Source organism: Dasypus novemcinctus, chromosome 4 (assembly GCF_030445035.2).
Source record: "Dasypus novemcinctus isolate mDasNov1 chromosome 4, mDasNov1.1.hap2, whole genome shotgun sequence".
Taxonomy (NCBI): domain Eukaryota; kingdom Metazoa; phylum Chordata; class Mammalia; order Cingulata; family Dasypodidae; genus Dasypus; species Dasypus novemcinctus.
The window spans coordinates 4759956-4781813 of record NC_080676.1 but is presented as its reverse complement, the minus strand read 5'-3'; the positions used below and the strand labels follow the sequence as shown (position 1 = coordinate 4781813).

At 38.1% G+C, this 21858-nt stretch overlaps 1 protein-coding gene across 6 annotated transcripts in view; it reads right to left on the bottom strand.

The window, feature by feature from the left end:
• The window catches only part of PPP2R3A (protein phosphatase 2 regulatory subunit B''alpha), a 250517-nt gene that overhangs the window by 202380 nt on the left and 26279 nt on the right, over positions 1-21858 (bottom strand). For 3 of the 6 annotated variants that reach the window (XM_058294992.2, XM_058294995.2, XM_058294993.2), the window contains exons 2-3: positions 16266-16350; positions 8247-8429 (exon numbers count right to left, since the gene is read on the bottom strand). The gene's annotated coding sequence lies outside the window, so the exon portion shown is untranslated. The remainder of the gene's footprint in view (positions 1-8246; positions 8430-16265; positions 16351-21858) is intronic. The other 3 variants (XM_058294990.1, XM_058294994.1, XM_058294991.2) reach the window with 1 other exon arrangement.

Here is a 21858-nt window from a genome sequence, read left to right as displayed (position 1 = left end):
TGATTAGTTGTCTCAACTTCTTTATGTCACCTGGAGGTTTATCTTATTCCTTTATCTGGGCCATATCTTCCTGTTCCTTGGTGTGGATTTTAATTTTTTGTTGGTGTCTTGGCATCTGGCTTACTAGAGTATTTATTCTGGGTGCAGTTTTTCCCTTTAGTTTAGGGCTTCCTGCCCTTTCTCCCCTCCTGGTTGTGCAGTAGGAGTCAAGGATGTAGTTAGTGCTATAAGCTGTGAAGGTTCAAGCTACCCTCATGGCCCCAGGGACCGATGAAGCTTCTCCCAACTTTATCCTTGCCAGAGGTAGGATAGTCAGAGTTGTGTGGAGTAATCCAAGTTGTGCAGGCCTAGACTGTACTTGCTCAGAGAAACTGATAAAGCCTCACCCCGTATCTCTCCTGCCTGAGGCACAGATGGAGCTGCAGGTGTGGGCAGCATTCTATGCAGTGTGGGTTCAAGATGACCGCAGTTGCCCCGGTAGAATTCTCATTATTCAGTCTGTGCCAGCCAAATGTACCTGCAGTTACCTGGATAAGCTGGTGCAGGGCCCACCAGCCTCCTCTCTGCCAGAGGTGGGGCTGAAGCATAGGATATGGCTGTAGGCCGATCTGGGTGAAAGAAACCAGTTCCTACTGTCACCATGATTTTCGGTCAGCCTGGCTTCCCCTCATGCTGGGGGAAAGACCTCTTTCCAACCTGGACAGGTTCAAACTTAAGCTGTTCTTAGGGTTATACTTTACCCGACCGAATTTACTAGTCAGTAGCTGAAATCAGTGGCCAACCATCTCTTCCTTCCCCGTTTTTGGAAAATGGAACTTCAAATTCCAGCCACAGAATAGCTTCTGAGGCGGCTTGCACTGCCGAAGTAGGATGATCACTGGCCTCCACGGCTTGGCCAGTAAATTCCTGGAGAGGCTGGCGTAGGTCCCCACAGCTTCTTCCTGCTGGAGGTGCGGCTGGGGCCTAGGCTAGAGCTGCAATCTGATCTGGATGGAAAGAAGCTGGTCCTACCAGCACTGTGATTTTCAGTCCGCCCCACTTCCCCTCACACCAGGTGTGGAGTTAAGATGGTGGCTGTCAGCCTCTTTCTGCTTTGGAAAGGTTCAAACTTTAGCTGTTCTTAGGAATATACATTAGCCTGCCGAATTTACTCATCAGTAGCTGAAGTTGGTGCCCAACTGTCTCTTCCTCCCCCGTTTCTGGGAAGTGGAGCTTTCAATCCCAGCCACGGAACAGCTCCTGGGGTGGCTTGTGCCTCCAGTGGAGGATGGGCACTGGTCTTTGTAGCATGGAGCGCTCTACTTGCAAGTGTTCTCTGCAGATAGGCAGTCTCCTTCTTCCATTCCTTCAAGGATGTGGCAGGATGCTCTTCTGGTCTCCTGGAGCCCCTAAACAGGTGCTTCAGCTAGCTCCAGAGAGCTCTGGGTGTTTACTAACTGCCCTGCAGCAGGAGCTGACTCTAGGAGCTCTTCACTCTGCTGCCATCTTGCTGGGTTCTTCCTAAGCTTTGATTTTAATTATTCTATTAGCCAACCAATATTTCCCTGGATATTAATGGAGACTTTGTTCAGTCATCCAAGATGTAGGTCTATTTTTTCATCAGGCCTCTTTTAAAGGCCAACAAAGGTAAAACTGCCTCTGCTAACAAAGTAAATGTAAAGACAAAGAAACTTCAAAGTAGAAAGAAGAAAACTAAAAATTTTTGCCAAAAGAAAAGACAGTATTTTAGAAAGTAAAGTTTGGTTATAAATATAAAAAGATGGAAGCCTTAACATAATAATAGGAAAAACAAGAAAGTTCTTTGTGCCAGAGTCACATTAATTATTGAACAGTATTCTTCAATTTAAAAAAAAAATTTTTAAACATTTTAACATAACTGAAATGGTGACACATCTTATAGTGGATAGCATCTTAAAAAAAATCCTTATGGACCAGGGCTAGTTGTGATATAGTTGTCACTAACACTTTTCAGTAAAATCCAGAAAGTACCACTATAAAAGACATGCAGAATGACTTGACAAAAAAATCTCAAACACCATAGCGGAGAACTCCTTTAAGAAATGTTTCATCATCAGTCTTGATGCATAAAAGACAACAGGATGTAGAAAAACATGAACACAGATAATTATAAATTTAAAAGTAATTTTAAAGAGTCAGAATCTGAGTTGGAGAAATTTTAGGAATACTTTAACCAATTTATTTTACCTATATTTTCAGCAACATATGATTAAAAATATCTGTCAATGTAAGTCTAAAAAAGCTCTTTCATTATAAGAATGCATTGAATCATAGTTTAATTGCTAGTTTTTTCTTTCTTAATGGCACAAGAAATGAGTGTTTTACAATCTTAAATTTAATGAAATATGGTAAGTTTCTTTCAATGTAAACACCTGTTGTATCAGGTGTATAAGGCAGAATATGATGGATGTCTTGGGAAATTGCAGATATTTTTAAATGTTTATATTTACTCCATCTGAGGTCTGTTTGCATACTGCGTGCCCCACCCTTCTGTCTCTCCAGTTTCTTATCCCTGTAAAGGGCTGAATTTCTAGCTAAATGGTTTACATGCAACTTGAGTTCATTCAACAAATATTTACTGAGTACTTATTACCACTTTCATGTTAAGCAGGTTATGATTACTTTAACAAGTACTTTCTAGTGACTCCTGGCATTCCTCCATAGTAAACTGCTTTATGGTAATTCCTGATGAAGCAGATTTTTGGTGAAATAAGGAACAGAGGCAGCAGACAAGGAGAGTTAAGAAGAACTGAAATTTGAAAGATGAGAGGCTTACCAGGTGGAGAAGGAGCTGGATTGAATGGAGATATGAAAAGGCCTTGTGTGTCTGGAGAATTCTAAGGAGTTCAGTATTAGTAAATGGGAAAAATCTTCCCAGGGGTTTCATGGTTTATGATAGTAGATCAAAGAGGGGTTCTGCCCCTTCTCCTTTCAAGTCTCCTCAAAACAGTAACAACAAGAAATAGGAATGCAAACCTGACCTTTCAAGAACATAGGAGACACCCATAACCCTAAGTCACAGGAACGGTACATGACTTAGCAGAGTAGAGGACGAGGGGATACTGGTGGCAAGCAAATCAATTCACCTCGAGAAATCCACTAAAGGCCTGGGTTCGGATGTACCAGGTACCACAGAAAATAGGGTATGGCAGAGGACTAAAATTAGGGAGACTGAATATGCAAAAAACAGACCTTTCCATCACCACTCCAGAAGCTCAGAAAACATCCCTCCTCCAACAGGAGTTTATTTATTGGGTTAAACATTTTTTTTGAACCAGAAAAGTACCAGCTCCAGTGGTAACAGACATAAAGGGTAGAAAAGGACTGAAAACAAAGAATAAGCAAGTAAAGGTCTATATGCTAAATAGTGAGCCCACCATCACCCTTTCCCTAAACCAGGCCTTAGCCCCCACTGTGGATTAAATAATCCTTTTCTGGAGAAACAGAAATCCCATCTAGCCAAATGATCACCTCACAGAGGCCCACTAATTGACAAATTCTGCCCATAAACACAGAGCTTCCCCTCATCTTTTTAGAGCCTCATTTTAAGTCAACTTTATCGACGTATAATTTATATACAATAAAGACATGTATTAAGTGTACAGTTCTGTGAGATTTACAAGACCCATGTAACCGTTACCCTAAAAAAAGACATAACATTTCCATCACCCCCAAATTATCCCTGTGACCCTTTCCAATCAGCTCTCTCCACCACCAATATCAGAAAACCACTATCTGACTCCTATCGCTACAGATTCGTTTTGCCAGTTCTAGAACTTCATATGAATATAATCATATAACATATATGCTTTTCTGTCTTGTTTCTCTCACTTAGCCCAATGGCTTTGAGATTCATCCATGCTATCGCGTGCATCAGTAGTATATTCCTTTTTATTGCCGAGTAGTTATTTCACTATATGGCTATATCTAAATTTTGTGTTACCAATTCACTAGTTGGACATTTGCATTGTTTCTAGTTTTAGACTATTAAGGATATGTGTTTATCTTGGGTAATTAGCAATGTAATTACTGAGTCATTTTAAGTGTACACGTAACTTTATAAGAAACTGTAAAACTATTTTCCAAAGTGGTTCTACCTTTTTATTTTATATTCTCCCAAGCAACACTTGAGCACTCTGGCTCTACATCCTTGTGGATACTTCTCAGTTTACTTTTAGTCATTCTGGTGGATGTGAAGTAATATCCCATTTGGCTTTAATTTGCAATTCCCTGATGAGTAATGATATTGAGCAATTTTTCATAAGCTTATTGGATATTCATATACTTTTTGTGAAACGTCTATTAGAATCTTTGGGTTTTCTTTTATTATTGAGTTCTAAGAGTTCATTACATATTTAGACACAAGTATCTTCTGTTCTGTGTCTTCCCTTTCTACTTTTCTTAACAGTGGCTTTTGAAGAACAGGAGGTTTTAATTCTGATAAAATCCACTTAATCAATTTTTCTTTTGTAGTTAATACATTTGCATCCTGTCTTAAAAAGATCATTGCCTATTCCAAAGTCATTAAGATTTTTCTCGAGTGCTTTTTGTTTTTGTTTTGTGGTAGTTTTATACTTTCAGTTTTTATGTTTATGTCCTAAATTAATTTTTACATATGGTATAAGGTTGACAATTTTGAAGATCATTCAACACCATTTGTTGGATTTTCCTGTCTCTATTGAATTATGTTGGTTCCTTTGTGATAAGACAGTGATCATATTATATATGAGTTAATTGTGGATTCTCTATGTCAGTACAAGTGCCAATACCATTCAGTCATAATTACTGTAACTTTATAGCAAATCTTAAAATAGTAACATAAATCCTTCAAATTTGTTCCTCATTTTTCAAAATTGTTTTGACTATTCTAGCCTCTTGGCATGTCCAGGTAAATACTGGAGTCAGCTTATTAATTTTCACAAAGAAATCCTGCTGGGTGTTTGATGGATTTTCATTGGCAATGGAAATCTTAACTATATCAAAGTCTCTAGTCCAATAAACATGCACATTTCTCCATTTATTTAGCTCCTCTTCAATATTTCTCAGCATTGTTTTGCATATCTTTCATTAAATTTATTCCCAACTATTTCATGTTTTTTGGAGCTAATATAAATGGTCTTATTTTTTAAAATTTTTATTTTCATTTTCCATATTGTTTGTTGCTGGTATATAGAAATATAATTGATTTATGTATATTGACCTAGTAAATTGCCACAACTTGTGAACTTCACTCATTCATTCTAGTAGTTTTGGTTGTTTTGTAAATTCCTTGAAATTTTCCATATAGACAATCATATCATCTTAAAATAGAAAGTTTTGTCTTCCTTTTCCAATCTTTACTGCTTTACTGCACTAAGATCTGCTAAACAATATTCAATAAAAGCAGTGAGATCAGAAATCCTTACTTTGTAGCTAATGTTAAAGAAAAAGTATTCAGTCTTTTATCATTAAATATGAGGATGGCTGTAGGTTCTTTTGTAGATGTCTTTCATTAGACTGAGAAACTGCCCTTCTATTTCTAGTTTAAAGAGTTTTTAAAAATCATATATAAATGTTTAATTTTGTCAAATGCTTTTTCTGCATCTTTTGATTTGATCACACAAATTTGATCCTTTATTGTGGTAATGATGTGGGACAGGGGTGAGAGGCGGCCAAAATTCATACTAGGAAGGCAACACTTTTGTTTAAAATGAATGAATAAATGAATAAAGGATACAAAGAAGGAAAAAGAGAATGAATTTTCAAAGGGCAGGAGGAAAAATAGCAAAATATATCACAGAAGTCAAGGGATAAGAGCATTCCAACATGCTAAATTTCAAAGAGTTCGCGTATTAACAAACATTAGAGCTATACTTTGCTTTTATTGGTGTTTCTCCCCTTAATTTTATGGAGAAATTTGGGAAGTTAATAAAATCTTAAGCAGCATAAATATAATGGTGTTACACATATTTTTTATGTTGCTATTAAGTTGGTGCAAAATTAATTGTGGTTTTGCATTACTGAAATTTGCCATTTGATATTGGCATACGTTCTTAAGTAAACGTGGTTATGTTATACATCATTTTAATGCGCATTTCTCATTTTGTATTTTTTTTGTTAATGACTTATTATTTGTTGTTTATTTTATATTTATCTTAGACTATGGAAACAATGTTAGATAAAAAGCAAATTTGAGCAATTTTCTTACTTGAGTTCAAAATAGGTCACAGAGCAGCAGGGACAACTCGCAACATCAACAACACATTTGGCCCAGAAACTGCTAACAAATTACAATGCAGGGGTGGCTTAAGAACTTTTGCAAAGGAGAAGAGAGCCTTGAAGATGAGGAGCGTAGTGGTCAGCCATCAGAAGTTGACAACAACCAACTGAGAGCAATCGTCAAAGCTGATTCTCCTAAACTACTCAAGAAGTTGCCAACGTCAACCAGTCTACTGTCATTCGGCATTTGAAACAAATTGGAAAGGTGAAAAAGCTCAATAAGTCGGTCCCTTATGAGATGACTGAAAATACAAAAAATCATTGTTTTGAAGTGTTACCTTCTCTTATTCTACATAACAATGAACTACTTCTCGATCCGATTGTGACATGTGATGAAAGTGGATTGGGAAAGGCAGGAAGAGATGAGAGGTGGAGGCGTCTTTGGGACATGGAGCTGCCCTGGATGGTGCCTCAGAGGTAATCACCGGACATTGTAAATCCTCACAGGGCCCACTGGATGGAATGGAGGAGAGTATGGGCCATGATGTGGACCATTGTCTATGAGGTGCAGAGGTGCCCAAAGATGTACTTACCAAATCCAATGGATGTGTCATGATGATGGGAACGAGTGTTGTTGGGGGGGGAGAGGGGGGGGTGGGGGGTGGGGTTGAATGGGACCTCACATATATATATATTTTTAATGTAATATTATTACAAAGTCAATAAAAATAAATAAATAAAGAAAGAAAGTGGATTGTATACAACAACCAGTGAAGACCAGCTCGGTGGCTGGACAGAGAAGAAGCTCCAAAGCACTTCCCAAAGCCAAACTTATACCAAAAAAAGGTCACGGTCACTGTTTGGTGGTCTGCTGCCAGTCTGATCCACTATAGTTTTCTGAATCCTGGTGAAACCATTACATCTGAGAAGTATGCTCAGCAGATCAAAGAGATGCACTAAAAACTGCAACGCCTGCAGCCGGTATTGGTCAAAAACAAGGGCCCAGTTCTTCTCCACAACACCCGACCGGATGTTGCACAACCAACGATTCAGAAGTTGAACGAACTGGACTACAAAGTTTTGCCTCATCTGCCATATTCACATGATTTTTCACCAACCGCTACCACTTCAAGCATGTCGACAACTTTTTGCAGGGAAAACGCTTCCACAACCAGCAGGATACAGAAAATGCTTTTCAAGAGTTTGTAGAATCCTGAAGCACTGGTTTTTATGCTACAGGAATAAGCAAACTTATTTCTTGTTGGCAAAAATGTCTTGATTGTAATGGTTCCTATTTTGATTAATAAAGATGTGTTTGACCCTAGTTATAATGTTTTAAAATTCACGGTCCGAAATCTCAATTCCTTTTGCACCAACCTAATATTTATTTGTTCCATTTCAGGAAACATCTGGAGCAGAAAGAATGAGGTAAAGAACTTTAACAGCTTATCTCAGCTGAAGAAAGCATTCAAAAAGAAAATGGTCAATCTAACCAGTAACAAGAGAGAAATGGATGAATACCCATATCACTTAGATGGACAAGACTAACAAGTGGACAAAACTGTATAAAAGTGTCTTGAAAATTTTTTGTTTAAGAGTGCACAAGGCAAGATGATTCAGAAGTAATGAGTCACTTAGAAACAATAAAACTATTAGTTTGCCTGGAAAATACAGGCAGTCTTTGGTGGATGACTCAGTGTGGAAACTGCTTCCAAGAGAAAAGTTTAAAGGGTTACAAAAGCATTTATCATTGAACTGCTTGTGGAATTTAAAAAAAAAAAAAAAGGAGATCTGGAATATTTTATTTGTTGTGTCCTCTTAAAAAAAAGTTGACAAAATAAATGAAATGAAGAAATCTCTTACACAGGAAAATTCTCTGGTGCTCAAAGAAATTGTATATATAAGTAATGAAAGAATAACTATTGCTTTAGGTTTAGAGATAACATCTGAATGAGACTAAATATAAAATATAAGAACATCTCAGCAGCAGGCTGAAGCATATGAAAATTAGGAAGTACTTAAAAACTTACTTTGATTTTCACACCAGTGGAGAAACAGGAAATGTGCCTGAGGGGGAAAGCACCAGGTGGGCAGTCAGCAGCGCCTGATCTTAGAGTCTGCACTGACAAGCTCAGTAACTTGGTCAATTCACTTCCTTCACTGGGACTTCACCTTCTCTTCTGGAAAAACAGGATGAAAGATTGCTCTGGGGTCTAGGAAACATAAGAAAAGCAAAATTAGTTTTTTCTTGGTTCAAATTAGGAAAAAGCTCTATTTTATCAGAGAACTATTTTCTATTATTTGATGTGGACAATGTAATGAGTTATTCATTTTTTTTTTAATTCATTTTTTAAAAAAACATTACATTCAAAAAATATGAGGTCCCATTCAACCCCACCGCCCCCACTCCCCACTCCCCCCACAGCAACACCCTCTCCCATCTTCATGACACATCCATTGCACCTGGTAAGTACCTCTCTGGGCATCGCTGCACCCCATAGTCAATGGTCCACATCATAGCCCACACTCTCCCACGTTCCATCCAGTGGGCCCTGGGGGATCTAATCATTTTTAATGCATGTAATCTGCAAAGCTAGTGATCTGCCTGAGATCAGGCTCCAAAAGGAAAATTTTGTATTTGAACTTTTACTGTTTTGTAGTTTTAAAAAATACATATTCCAAAACAACAACTAGCTGTATCTGTCTGACTGATGGTGTTTTAAGTTACTTTAATTAATGTATTTTCCTTGTTTAAAGACTTTTTCATATTTTGGAGAGCATATAAACATTAGATCACATTCTATAGTAGAGGGAGCGCCTCTGTAAAGCAGGGTGGGGCATGGGATGAGTGGGGAGCTACCAGGAGTCTGGCATTATTCAAGTGTCAAGTCTGAAGAGAGGCTCCCAGGAGCTAAAGCTGAAGGGTGGGGCAAAGGCAACCTTGCAGGGTAGCGCCTCTGAGGGGTTTTCAATGAGAAGAGTAGCAAGGTCAGATTTCCCTATAGGAAGATCACTATGTTTAGCACTGTGAGGGACAGACTTGGGGAAACAAGACTGAAGCTAAGCAGACCAGAGAGAAGGTGACTGCAAGGTCCAGAAGAGAATCAGCAAGGCTCTGAGCAGGATATGAACATAAGTCTTAAAACTTTAAACTTGTGGAGCCTAGAGTGTCTACAACTGAAAGCAGGAGGAGTGCATCCAGTATCCATGTGGAATCTAAGCCCCCACTTGACATAGATGTGCAATGGACACAACCAATCCAATGTCCACAGAGAAAATGTGGAATGGGTGTGGGAAGGGTAGCCATGGTGGCTGCTGGGTTTGGGGAATGGGAGGAAGAGATGAGATGTGGAGGCGTTTTCGGGACGTGGAGCTGTCCTGGGTGGTGCTTCACAGACAATTACGGGACATTGTAGATCTCCCCAGGGCCCACTGGATGGAACGTGGGAGAGTGTGGGCTATGATGTGGACCATTGACTATGGGGTGCAGTGATGCTCAGAGATGTACTTACCAGGTGCAATGGATGTGTCACGATGATGGGAGAGAGTGTTGCTGTGGGGGGAGTGGGGGGTGGGGGCGGTGGGGTTGAATGGGACCTCATATTTTTTGAATGTAATTTTTAAAAATAAATAAATAATTAAAAAATAAAATAAAAAAACACTTTAAACTTGCGCTTTTCTACATCCTGTCCAGGCAAGCACAGATTCTGGCTAAAGTTGATGACAAATCTTAAAATCATTTTTTATTAAGTCAATTATGGACATCTTTATAAAAACAACTTTACTTGGTTAATGTTTATTAGGCACCCAAAATGTTCAGGATATTTTAGAAAACAAACAAGGCTCCTGTTTCATTGGCACTTATGGGACAAAAGGAATGAGACAAAAAAAAGAATAGGTTAGGGAAGCGGATGTTGCTCAACAGATAGAGCGTCTGCCTACCATACAGGAGGTCCAAGGGTTTGATATCCAGGGTCTCTTGGCTCATGTGGTGAGCTGCCCCACGTGCAGTGCTGCTGCACACAGAGTGCCAGCCCACGCAGGGATGCCCCTGTGTAAGGGTGCCCCCCCACGCAAGGAGTGGCCCCTACGAAAGGAGAGCCACCCCACGCAAAACCGCAGCCTGCCCCGGAGTGGCGCCGCACACACGGAGAGCTGACGTAGCAAGATGACACAACTAAAGGAGACACAGATCCCCCCAGTGCTACCTGATGAGAATACAAGCGGACACAGAAGAACACACAGTGAGTGGACACACAAAGAGAGCAGACATGGGGGGGGGGGGGGGGCGGGTAGGAATAAATAAATAAATCTTAAAAAAAAAAAAAGGTCAATTCATTCAATGGGTATTTACTGAGATGACATCCTAGTAACAGCTCCTTTCAGAACATTATTTGTACATCCTCCTTTCCTTCCATGACAAGTTTTCACTGGGGTAGAAGTAAGCACAGAAGCTCTTAAAAGCTAAGTGGATAATTTTAGAAGATGACGAGGAACCTGGAGTAAAATAAATATAAGATGTCAGGGAAAACTTTGCTTGGATGGGACAAGAGAAGAGCAAGGAAAAATCCCAAAGGATGATATGGATGACAGCAAGCTGGGGAAAGAGCCTGGAGTAGCCTTCAAAGCAGTTAGGATTTGACAATGATGATATTATAGTTATAAAAACAGAATAGTTTTAATTTTTATAAAAGTACTAACTGTAGAAATAAAAAAAAATGCTTGCTGCAAAAAAAGAAAAATACAAAATGCAAAGGAAAACAAAGATCACATGTAAACAGAGTTATCAGTGTGAACATTTTTGTGAATGTTATTTTTTTTAACTTCCTGAGGTCCCCTCCCACCCTGATCTTCCATGATTCCTGAAACCCCTCTCTGCCCTGAGACCCTCCACCCCTGCCCTTCAGATTCTTCCTAAGAGCTCTGAGACCCCTGCATAAATGGTCTTTTTGGCTTTAAACAGACACATACTCAGACATGGAGACTTTTGTTTATATTTGTTTTAAAAAAATTTTTTTAACAAAATGAAATTAAACTATAGTTTATCTTTTTCTACTTAAAAAAGAAAAATAACTTTCTGTGAAAATAAAATATCCACTACACACATCTTATATACATTGTGTGGATATCCCAAATATACTTATTCAATTCTCTACTAATTGAACATTAAATAGATGTTCTTCTACTAAGGAGCACTGAGCTGTATGATAAGCAAGGTGGAAAAGGAAGTGCAAATGATAAAACTGACTTTAGCTGTGGCAGCATTCTGAATATTCTAAAGGTGGAAAAAAGTAAGACATATGGAAGTTCGTGAGATTTTAGCATTCCAGACACAAGATGAATAATGTCTGAATGTGGAATTCTTTGTGGATGAAGAGGAAGTGCCAAAAGGGAAACAAAAAAGACTACAACCCAACATGTGCAAAAAATGAAGTCATTTCAAATCTTCACATCTGTAGAACAGATAGAGTATCAAGGGAATCTCTCAGACAACTAGAAACAGTAGGACTGCCAGAGAAAAACCAAGGGGAGTTCTGTGATCATGCACAACCACAGCTTTCCAAGGAAGTGGCAGAGCTCCTGAAATTGTGCTCTAATAGGAAGAACACCGAGTTTTTCTCATGAGATGCTAGGTGGACTTAAGACTTCACATATCCTCTCTGGGCTTCAGTTTCCTCAAATGTTTGAGTGGGCTCTGTGGGTTTACAAATTGTGCTTTCCAGAGTTTCCCTGGAAACTGCCAATATTAGACATTTCTTAGCGCAACCAGAATAACTTTTACTTGTTTTAAATATTGGATTTCAAAAAAGGATTTTATCTGAAAAAAAGATCTAAAATACATTCTTAAGGGAAGTGGATGTGGCTCAACCGACTGGGCTACCATCTACCAATAGGAGGTCCTTGGTTTGGTTCCCAGTGCCTCCTAAAAAAATAAATAAATAAAATCTATTTTTAAAATCACAGGGTTAAAAAAAATAACATTTATTCTTCAGATTATTTGTTAATCACAAAGGGAAAATGGAAATTTATAATGGAGGGATCTAAAAGTCACCACCTTACACAGTAATCAAACTCCACATCAGCTATTGGTGGGACAATCAGATAATATGGATCTCTTAACATAATACGATATAGATCACAGTATCATCTGTGGAGTTTTCTTGCCAAAAATATTTAACCTAAATCTAATCAAACTTTTACACCCAAAGTCCAATTATAAGAAATACAGGGGATAGAGAAATAAGTTAGACAATAACACACAAATACACAAAAGAGAGAGAAATTCACAATATGAAGCATTCTGTAAGACAACTAGCCTGGTCTCTTCACTAAGTCAGTATTATGAGAGGGGTGGGGTATGTAAATGGAGGGTGGGGGGAAGCATAAGGAATACCAAATGCAAAGGCCCTGAGGTGGGAGCATGTACTGAATGTTTTACAAAGAGCGAGAAAGCCAATGTGGCCTAGTGGAACAAAAACACGAATAGTAGCAATGTGAAAGACATAATGGGGCAGGGATGGAAGGTGGGGACATGACGGGGTATAGCAATTATTTAGAACTTTGTAGGTCCTACTAAGAACTTTGGCTTTTATTGTGTGTGACGGGAAGCTACTGAAGAATAGAGAAATTAACATGATATGACTTACTTTTTAACAAGGTCATTCTGGCTGCCATGATACGAACTGACTATAGGGGACAAGAGTGAAAGCACAGAAGGTGGTTGGAGAATTAAGTCTAGAGTTTAAAGGAGAAATCAGGGCTGATACAAATTTGGTAGTCATATTTAAAGCTGTAAGACTAAGTGACATCACCAAAGGAAAGAACACAGAAAGCAAAGAGATATCTAAAGACTGAGCCTTGGGGCACTAAAAATGCAGAGAAATGCTATCAAATGGAACTTTATGTGATAATTAAAAACTTTCTGTGTCACTCAGTAGGTAGCCACTACCAAACATGCAGCTACTGAGCACTTGAAATACAGCTAACTCCACTGAACAGCTGCTTACTTTTAATTAATTTAAATTTAAATAGCTACATGTAGTTAGTGGCTGCAATACTAGATGGAACATATCTAGTTTAGGAAAGTGAGGAGGTACCAGTGGAGGAAACCAAGTAGGAGTAGCCAGAGAGGTAGGAGGAGTGGCAGGAGAAGGCATTTTTGTGAGAAAATTCTCTGTGGGTCTCTCATGTTTTTGCACATATTAAAAGTGAGTCCTCTGTTTCAGACAACCTTTTCAAGAATGTTTGCAGAGCAAAAAGTCTTGGAAGAATTGGTTGTGTCTCCCTCCAGAGCAAAGGGTTACTGTCAGTATAATAAAGATAACGTTTCCCTCTAGAATAAAGGGCAGGCATGCTTACTGTCCATTATAAAAGATTTGGGTTCCCTAAGATCAGGTTTCCTTTCCAGTAACACAATCCACCATATACACTTGTGTCACCTGGCCCTTTTCACATTGCCCTTAGGGTACTTGGTCTCAAAAACCAGGACAAAAATAAGGATACTCTGGCTACTGCTACTGCGATAAGTAACAAACTCGTATTTTTCTCTCTGATTCAGAAGCCTCATACCTTTACCAACATTCGTGAAACTGGCAGACTAACTTGTTAGCTTATAAATAAGGTAAAATCTCAGATCCATCATGATTTCTGATAGATATCCTGAAAGCCCACTGAAAAAAGATTTCAAGGAGAGAATGATCAACTTCTGCTCCTGAAGGTTAACTCAGGTAAGTATTGTGGACATCATTGGTAACTGATAAGAGCAGTTTTAACGGAATGGTAGAGGCAGAAATTTGACTGGCTTTGAATGTAAGAATGAGAAAAGAAAATTGGCAACAATATAAACAACTATTTCTGAAAGTTTTTCTGTAAACTTAAAGTGAAGTAAGGCAATAATTAGAGGGGAAAGGGGCACCAAGGATTATTTTTAATATGGGAGAAATAAAAGTATATTTCCATGCATAAAAGAATAATTCAGAAGAGAAGGGAAAATTGATGATACAAAAGAAAGTATTGCTGAAGCACTGAGATAGACCAAGTTTTTTTTATAGTAACAAGAAAGGACGCAAAATATATTGGTACCACTGCAGGGAGTGGGTAGATACAGTAGTGGTAGCTCATGAAAGCTCTCTCCTAATTCACTTTATCTCACTGAAACAGGAAGCAAAGTCATGAGCTGAAAGTGAAGAGTAGGGAGGAGATACTGCCCGTGTAAGGAGACTGAAGACAAAAGATAGTCATCTAGGAAGAGATGAACCTGAAAGAAAATGATTGGGGGAATCTAATAATCTAACATGCCAGGCAATGTGAAGGTCCCTTGAGGTTATGATTATTAAGGGAGATTCAATAGCATGGTTTTACAGGTGTGAAACAGGCGAAGAATCGATTTAATCAGCTTTGCAGTTTAGCCAGGCAAGGCTGCTGAAGTGCGTGAAGAAAAGGAACTGATGTCCGCTGAGGTAACTGATGATGGAATCTAAGCCTCTACCCCTCCGTATCTCCTGAAACCCTAACCTTTCCACTGTACCATGGGACTCACTGGTAGTCATCAGCAAAATCCCCATATCCTCGGCACCTTCTCCTACACTTTCTTTCACTTCCTTCGCCTTCTTGTTCAAACTGAAACTGAGTTCCCCCCTGAGGATAATGTCTTCCCTGTCGCCCTCTTAGATAGCTATAACTCTTCTGCACCCCTCAGGACATAGGGACTCATAGGTGCTTTTCTTGTTCCTTGTTGCTACTTCCAGACCATTCTCCCTCCACCCTTCCCCGAAGCCCCTGCTTTGAGTCACATATCATTAGACTCAACTATCCACTAATCTTTCATATTGCAGTAATTTATTTTCCCAAGGTGACACTCTTTCATTCCTTCAAGATTTTACCTTCTGGTTCACTATCACTCCAACACTGTTTCTGTCATAATTCTTATTGATTTCAACATCCAAACTGATGATCCATCTGATATCCTGACCTCTTAGATTCTTGACCTTTTCTCTGTAACAGTGATCTTACTGATTCTGCTCTTTAGCCTGTCTCAGTCTTTCGCCCATACATAAGACTTTAGAATATCTAAGAGTATATAACCACATATCTAAAGGAGCATATTTTACCAAAAAATATTTACCAGTGAGGACCCCTCAGTAGGTCCCATTGGTAGCATCGAGGGAATGTTTATGCATCAAGCATAAGAACACCTTCTGCAAGACTTCTTGCTATGACCATCCACAGATAACAACAGAGAGCAAGAAGAGGAGACTGAAGTATGCTTCTTTTTGGCCTCTTCTGTTTTTTTTAAAGCAGCTTTTTTCCCAATCAATTGTATTGATACATATTAATAAAGCATGCAATTCATCCAAAGTGTAAAATCAATGGTTTTTGGTATAATCACAGTTGTGCCTTCATCATATCAATCATTATTAGATCATTTTCATTATTTCAGTAATAGTAATAAACAAAAAAACAGACAAAATCTCATCTCTCAACCTCACTTTGATTCTCTTGCTGTACACAGCTGCTATTTCTGGTTATTCTTGCACATTTATTTTTTAAAGCAGTTTTATTAAGATATGTTCACATACCATACAATCTATCCAAAGTGTATAATCAATGACTTTTAGTGTAATCACTATTTGTGCGTTTATCATCACAAAAAATTTTTGGAACAATTTCATTACTCCAAGAAGAAAAACCCTCTACCCCTTAGCAATCACCTCTCTATCCCTTCATCCTTTCCCAACCCTATATAAACACTAATTTATTTGTCTCTATCTGTTAACTTATATTTACATTTTATATAAATGGAATCATACAATTTGTAGTATTTTGTGTCTGATTTCTTTTCACTTAGCATAATCTTTCTTTAAATTATTTTTTAAGTAGAGAAGTTTTAAGTTTATAGAAAAGTCAGGTAAAAAATACAGCATTCTCATATACCCCCCTATTGTTGACACCTGGCATTAGTGTGGTACCTTTGTTACAAGTGATGAAAGAATATTAAAATAGTATTATTGGGAAGTGGATATGGCTCAAGCAGTTGGGCACCCACTTACCACATGGGAGGTCCCAGGCTCAGTTCCTGGTGCCTTCTAAAGAAGAGCAAGACAGTGAGCTGACATGATGGGCTGGTGTGGCGAGCTGACAAAACAAGATGGCGCAATGAGATGACCCAAAGAAAAGACACAATGAGTAAACACAATGAGAACACAACAAGCAGGAGTGGAGGTGGTTCAAGCTATTAGGCACCTCCCTCCCACATGGGAAGTCCTGGGTTCGGTTCCCAGTGCCTCTTAAAGAGAAGACGAGCACACAACTAACAGACACAGACAGCAGACAGCAAGCACAAGCAATAATATGTGTATGTGAATAAATAAAAATAAATCTTAAAACAAATAGTATTAACTATAGTCCATGGTTTACATTAGATGCATTTCCCCCATATATCACCCTATTAATGACACCTGGTTTTAGTGTCATACATCTGTTATAATTCATGAAAGAACTTTCTTATACTTGTACTATTAACCCCAGTCCATCATCCACAGAAGGATTCACTGTTACACAGTCTCATATTTTATCTTCTGACTTTCATTCCAATCATATACATGACTCAAAACCTCCCCTTTCAACCGCATTCACATACACAATTCAGAGCTGTTAAGTACACTCATGATAATGTGCTACCATCACCACCATCTATTTCCAAACCTTTACAACCAACTTAAAAAGGAATTCTGTACAAATTAAGCACCAGTTCTCCATTCTTTACTCTGAATCTATCCCCTGGTAAACTATATTCTAGATTCTAACTCTATGAATTTGCTTATTATAATTAGTTCATATCAGTGAGATCATACAAGATTAGTCCTTTTGTGTCTGATTTGTTTCACTCAGCATAATGTCCTCAAGGTTCATCCACATTGTTGCATGCATACAGACTGCATTCCTTTTCACAGCTGAGTAACATTTCATCGTGTACAACACATTTTGTTTATCCATTCATCCATCAGTTGACACTTGCATTGCTTCCACATTTTGGCAAATGTGAATAATGGGCTATGAACATCACTGTGAAAATACCTGTTCAAGTCCCTGCTTTCAATTCTTCTGGGTATAGACCTAGGAGGGGGATTGCAGGTTAGATGATAGTTCTATTAATATATTTAGCATCCTGAAGATCTGCTAAACTGTCTTTCACAGCGGCTGCACCATTTTACACTTTCCCATCAATAAATGAGTGTTCCTATTTCTCCACATCATCTCCAACACTTGTAATCTCCTATTTTTAAAAAAATAGTAACCGGTCTAGTGGGTGTGAAATGATATCTCATTATAGTTTTGATTTGCACTTCCCTAATAGCTGGTGACATTGAGCATTTTTTCATGTGTTTTTTAGCCATTTGTATTTCCTCTTTGGAGAAATGTTTATTTAAGTCTTTTGCTCTTTTTAAAACTAGGTTGCCTTTTTATAGTTCAGTTGTAGGGTTCTTTATATATTCTGGATATTAAACCATTATTGGATATGTGGTTTCCAAATATTTTCTCCAATTGTGTAGGCTGTATTTTCACTTCCACGGCAAAGTCCTTTGACACACAAAAGTTGTTAATTTTAAGGAAGTCCAATTTATCCCTTTTCTTTCATTGCTTGTGCTATGGGTTTAAGAAACCACTGCCTAATACGAGATCCTAAAAATGCACCTCTACATTTTCTTCTAGGAGGTTTAAACTCCTGGCTCTCATATTATGTCTTTGACAAATTTTAGGTTAATTTTGTTAACAAATCAATTTTATTGATACATATTAATAAAACATACAATTCATCCAAAGTATACAATCAGTGGAATCTTGTATAATCACATAATTCTCCATTTATCACTTAAACATTATTAGAGCATTTTCATTATTTCAATAAGCAAAAAACAGATAAACAAGAAAATTCTTCACCTCTCAATCTGTTTCCCCTGCTGTATATAGCTTCTATTTCTGATATTGTTGCACAATTATTTATTCATTAAGCAGTTTTATTGAGATATATTCACATACCATAAGATCTATCTAAAGTGTATAATCAATAACTTTCAGTATAATCACAATGTATTTTAGAACCATTTCATTAGTCCAAACACTCCACACCCCTCAGCATTCCTTCCTCAGTCCTACATAACCACTAATCTAATTTCATCTTTATAAATTGATTTATACTTACATTTTATATAAATGGAATCATACAATATGTTACACAATATATATAGTTCATAGTAGTGCAATCATACAGCATTTGTCCTTTTGTGTCTGGCTTGCTTCACTCAACATAATGTCCTCCAGGTTCATCCATGTTGTCCTATTCTTTATGATTTCATTTCTTCTTACAGCTGCCTAATATTCCATTGTGTGAATATACCACAGTTTATTTATCCATTCATTGGTTGACAGACATATGGGCTGTTTCCAACTTTAAGAAATCATAGGTATGCAAATGTCTATTAGTGGCACAGCTCTCATTTCTTCTGGATATATACCCAGTAATGGTACTGCAGGGTCATGTGGCAAGTCTATATTCAACTTTTTTAGGAACTGCCAAACAGTCCTCCACATTGGTTGTACCATTCTACATTTCCAACAATAGTGAATAAGTGTTCCTATCTCTCCACATCCTCTCCAATGCTCGTAGTTCTGTCTTTTTAATAGTCGCCATTCAGATAGGTGTGAAATGAGATGCCATTATACTTTTGATTTGCATTTCCCTAATCATTACTGATGTTGAAAATTTTTTCATGCGTTTTTTTTGCCATCTGTATTTCTTCTTTGGACAAATGTCTTTTGCCCATTTTTTAACTGGGTTGTTTGTCTTTATATTGTTGAGTTGTAGCATTTCTTTATATATCATGGATATTAAACTCTTTTCAGACATGTGATTTCCAAATATTTTTTCCCATAGAGTGGGCTGACTTTTCACCCTTTTGACAAAGTCCTGTGAGATCCAAGAGTATGTAATTTTGAGGAAATTTAATTTATCTAGTTTTTCTTTTGTTGTGTGTGCTTTGATTGTAAGATCCAAGAAACCACGACCGGCCACAAGGTCTTGAAGATGTTTCCCTACACTTTCTTCTAGCAATTTTATGGACCTTGGTTTTATATTTAGATATTTACCCATTTTTTTTTTAATTTATTTTTTTTTTATTGACTTTGTAATAATATTACATTAAAAATATATATGTGAGGTCCCATTCAACCCCACCCCCCCACCCCCCCTCTCCCCCCCCAACAACACTCGTTCCCATCATCATGACACATCCACTGGATTTGGTAAGTACATCTTTGGGTACCTCTGCACCTCATATACAATGGTCCACATCATGGCCCATACTCTCCTCCATTCCATCCAGTGGGCCCTGTGAGGATCCACGATGTCCGGTGATTACCCCCGAGGCGCCATCCAGGGCAGCTCCACGTCCCAAATACGCCCCCACCTCTCATCTCTTCCTGCCCTTCCCCATACCCATCGTCCACCATGTCCACTTTTCCCAATCCAATGCCACCTCTTCTATGTGGACATTGGATTGGTTGTGTCCATTGCACCTCTATGTCAAGAGGAGGCTCAGATTCCACATGGATGCTGGCTGCCATCTCCCATTTTCAGTTGTAATCACTCTAGGCTCCATGGTGTGGTGATTGTCCTTCTTCAACTCCATCTTAGCTGAGTGTGGTAAGTCCAATAAATCAGATTGTAGGTGCTGGAGTCTGTTGAGGCTCAGGACCTGGCTATCACATTATCAGTCCAGAGATATTTACCCATTTTGAGTTGATTCCTATATAGGGAGTGAGAAAGGGGTCCTCTTTCATTCTTTTGGTTATAGATATCCAGTTCTCCCAGCACCAAATGTTGAAGAGACTGTTTTGTACCATTAGCATGGACTTGGTAAATTTGTCAAAAACCAGCTGACTGTTCACAACTTTTACTATATAATTATTTTTTATGTTTGAATGATAATACTTTAATAAAATTAAAAAAAAAAAAAAAAAAACAGTTGCCATAGAAGTGAAGGTTTACTTCTGGACTCTCAATTCTGTTCCACTCATCAATGTGTCTATCTTTATGCCAGTACAATGCTGTCTTAACCAGTATAGGTTGGCAATATATTTCAAGGTCAGGTACTATATTAGTCAGCCAAAGGGGTGCTGATACAAAGTATCTGTTGGTTTTTATAAAGGGTATTTATTTGGAGTAGAAGCTTACAGTCCCAAGGCCCTAAAGAGTCCAATTCAAGGTACAGTAAGAGGTACTTTCTCAACCAAAGTCTGTTGCCACGTGTTGATGCAAGATGGTGGGTGACGTCTATGAGGGTTCAGCCTTCCTCTTAAGGCTCCACGGTCCCAGCTTCTTCCGATCTCAGTTGAAGGCTGGCATAAGGCTCTCTCTTTCCCTGGGGCTCATTTCTTTCCAGGCTCAGCTGCTCTGGTCTCTTCAAAAGGTCAGCTGTAGACTCTCAAGCTCATCTCTCTTCCCAGGGCTTCTGCTGTGTCTCATGAGCTGTCTCTATTCCTGTGTTCTCCTGTCTGTCTACTTCCATATGAGTTTGTTTTATCCCCACCAAAGGTGCAGGGACTCAACCCTGCGTGCCCTAATGATGTGGTAAAATCAAAGCCCAAATCTTAATATAATTTAAGTAAAGACATCTCAGCTGAATCTAACACAATCAAAATGTATTAAGCCCAGAGGAAGAGACCAGTTTACTAACATAATCAATATCTCCTTTTTGGATTCATATATAATATCAAACTGCCACAGGCAATGAAATTCCTCCCATGTTGCTCTTCTTTTTTAGAATGTTTTTGGCTATTAGGGTGCAATTTACTTTCCAAATGAATTTGGTAATTGCCTTTTCTATTTCTGTAATCTGTTGGAATTTTGATTAGTATTGCATAGAATCTATAAATCAGTTTGGGTAGGATTGAAAACTTCAAAATACTTAGTCTTACAATCCATTAACATGGAATGTCTTCCCATTTGTTTAGGTCTTCATTAATTTCTTTTAGCAATGTGCTGTAGTTTTCTGCACATAGGTCCTATACTTCTTCAGTTAAACAAAGCCCTAGGTATCTGAGTCTTTTTGTTACTGCTGTAAATGGAATTTCCCCCAGATTTCCCCCTCAGATTGTTCAATACTAGTGTACAAAACATTGATTTTTGTATGTATACTACCATTTTACTGAGCTCATTTATAAGCTCAAGTAGCTCTGTGGTACACAGTTCAGTATTTTCTAAACAAAGGATTATGTCATCCATGAATAGTGAGTTTTACTTCCTTTTTTCCTATTTGGATGCCTTTAAATTTTCTTTTACTTTTCTAATTGCTCTAGCTAGAACTTCTAGTAAAATGTTTAATAATTATGGTGACAGTGGTCATTCTTGTCTTGTTCCTGATTAATATGTATTAATAAAATTGACTTGTTTAAAAAAATGATGGTTTTCCAACTCTATCATACCCTCTCCATTTATGAGTCAGTCAGCCCTTGGCATTCTTCTGTAAGCAAAAGCCCTCTCTTCTTCCCCATTTATATATTTATCTGTTTATTATGGATGTGAATTCTTGATTCCTTATTTTTCCCCATTGTTTATAACTCATTACTGTCATTTATTACTTT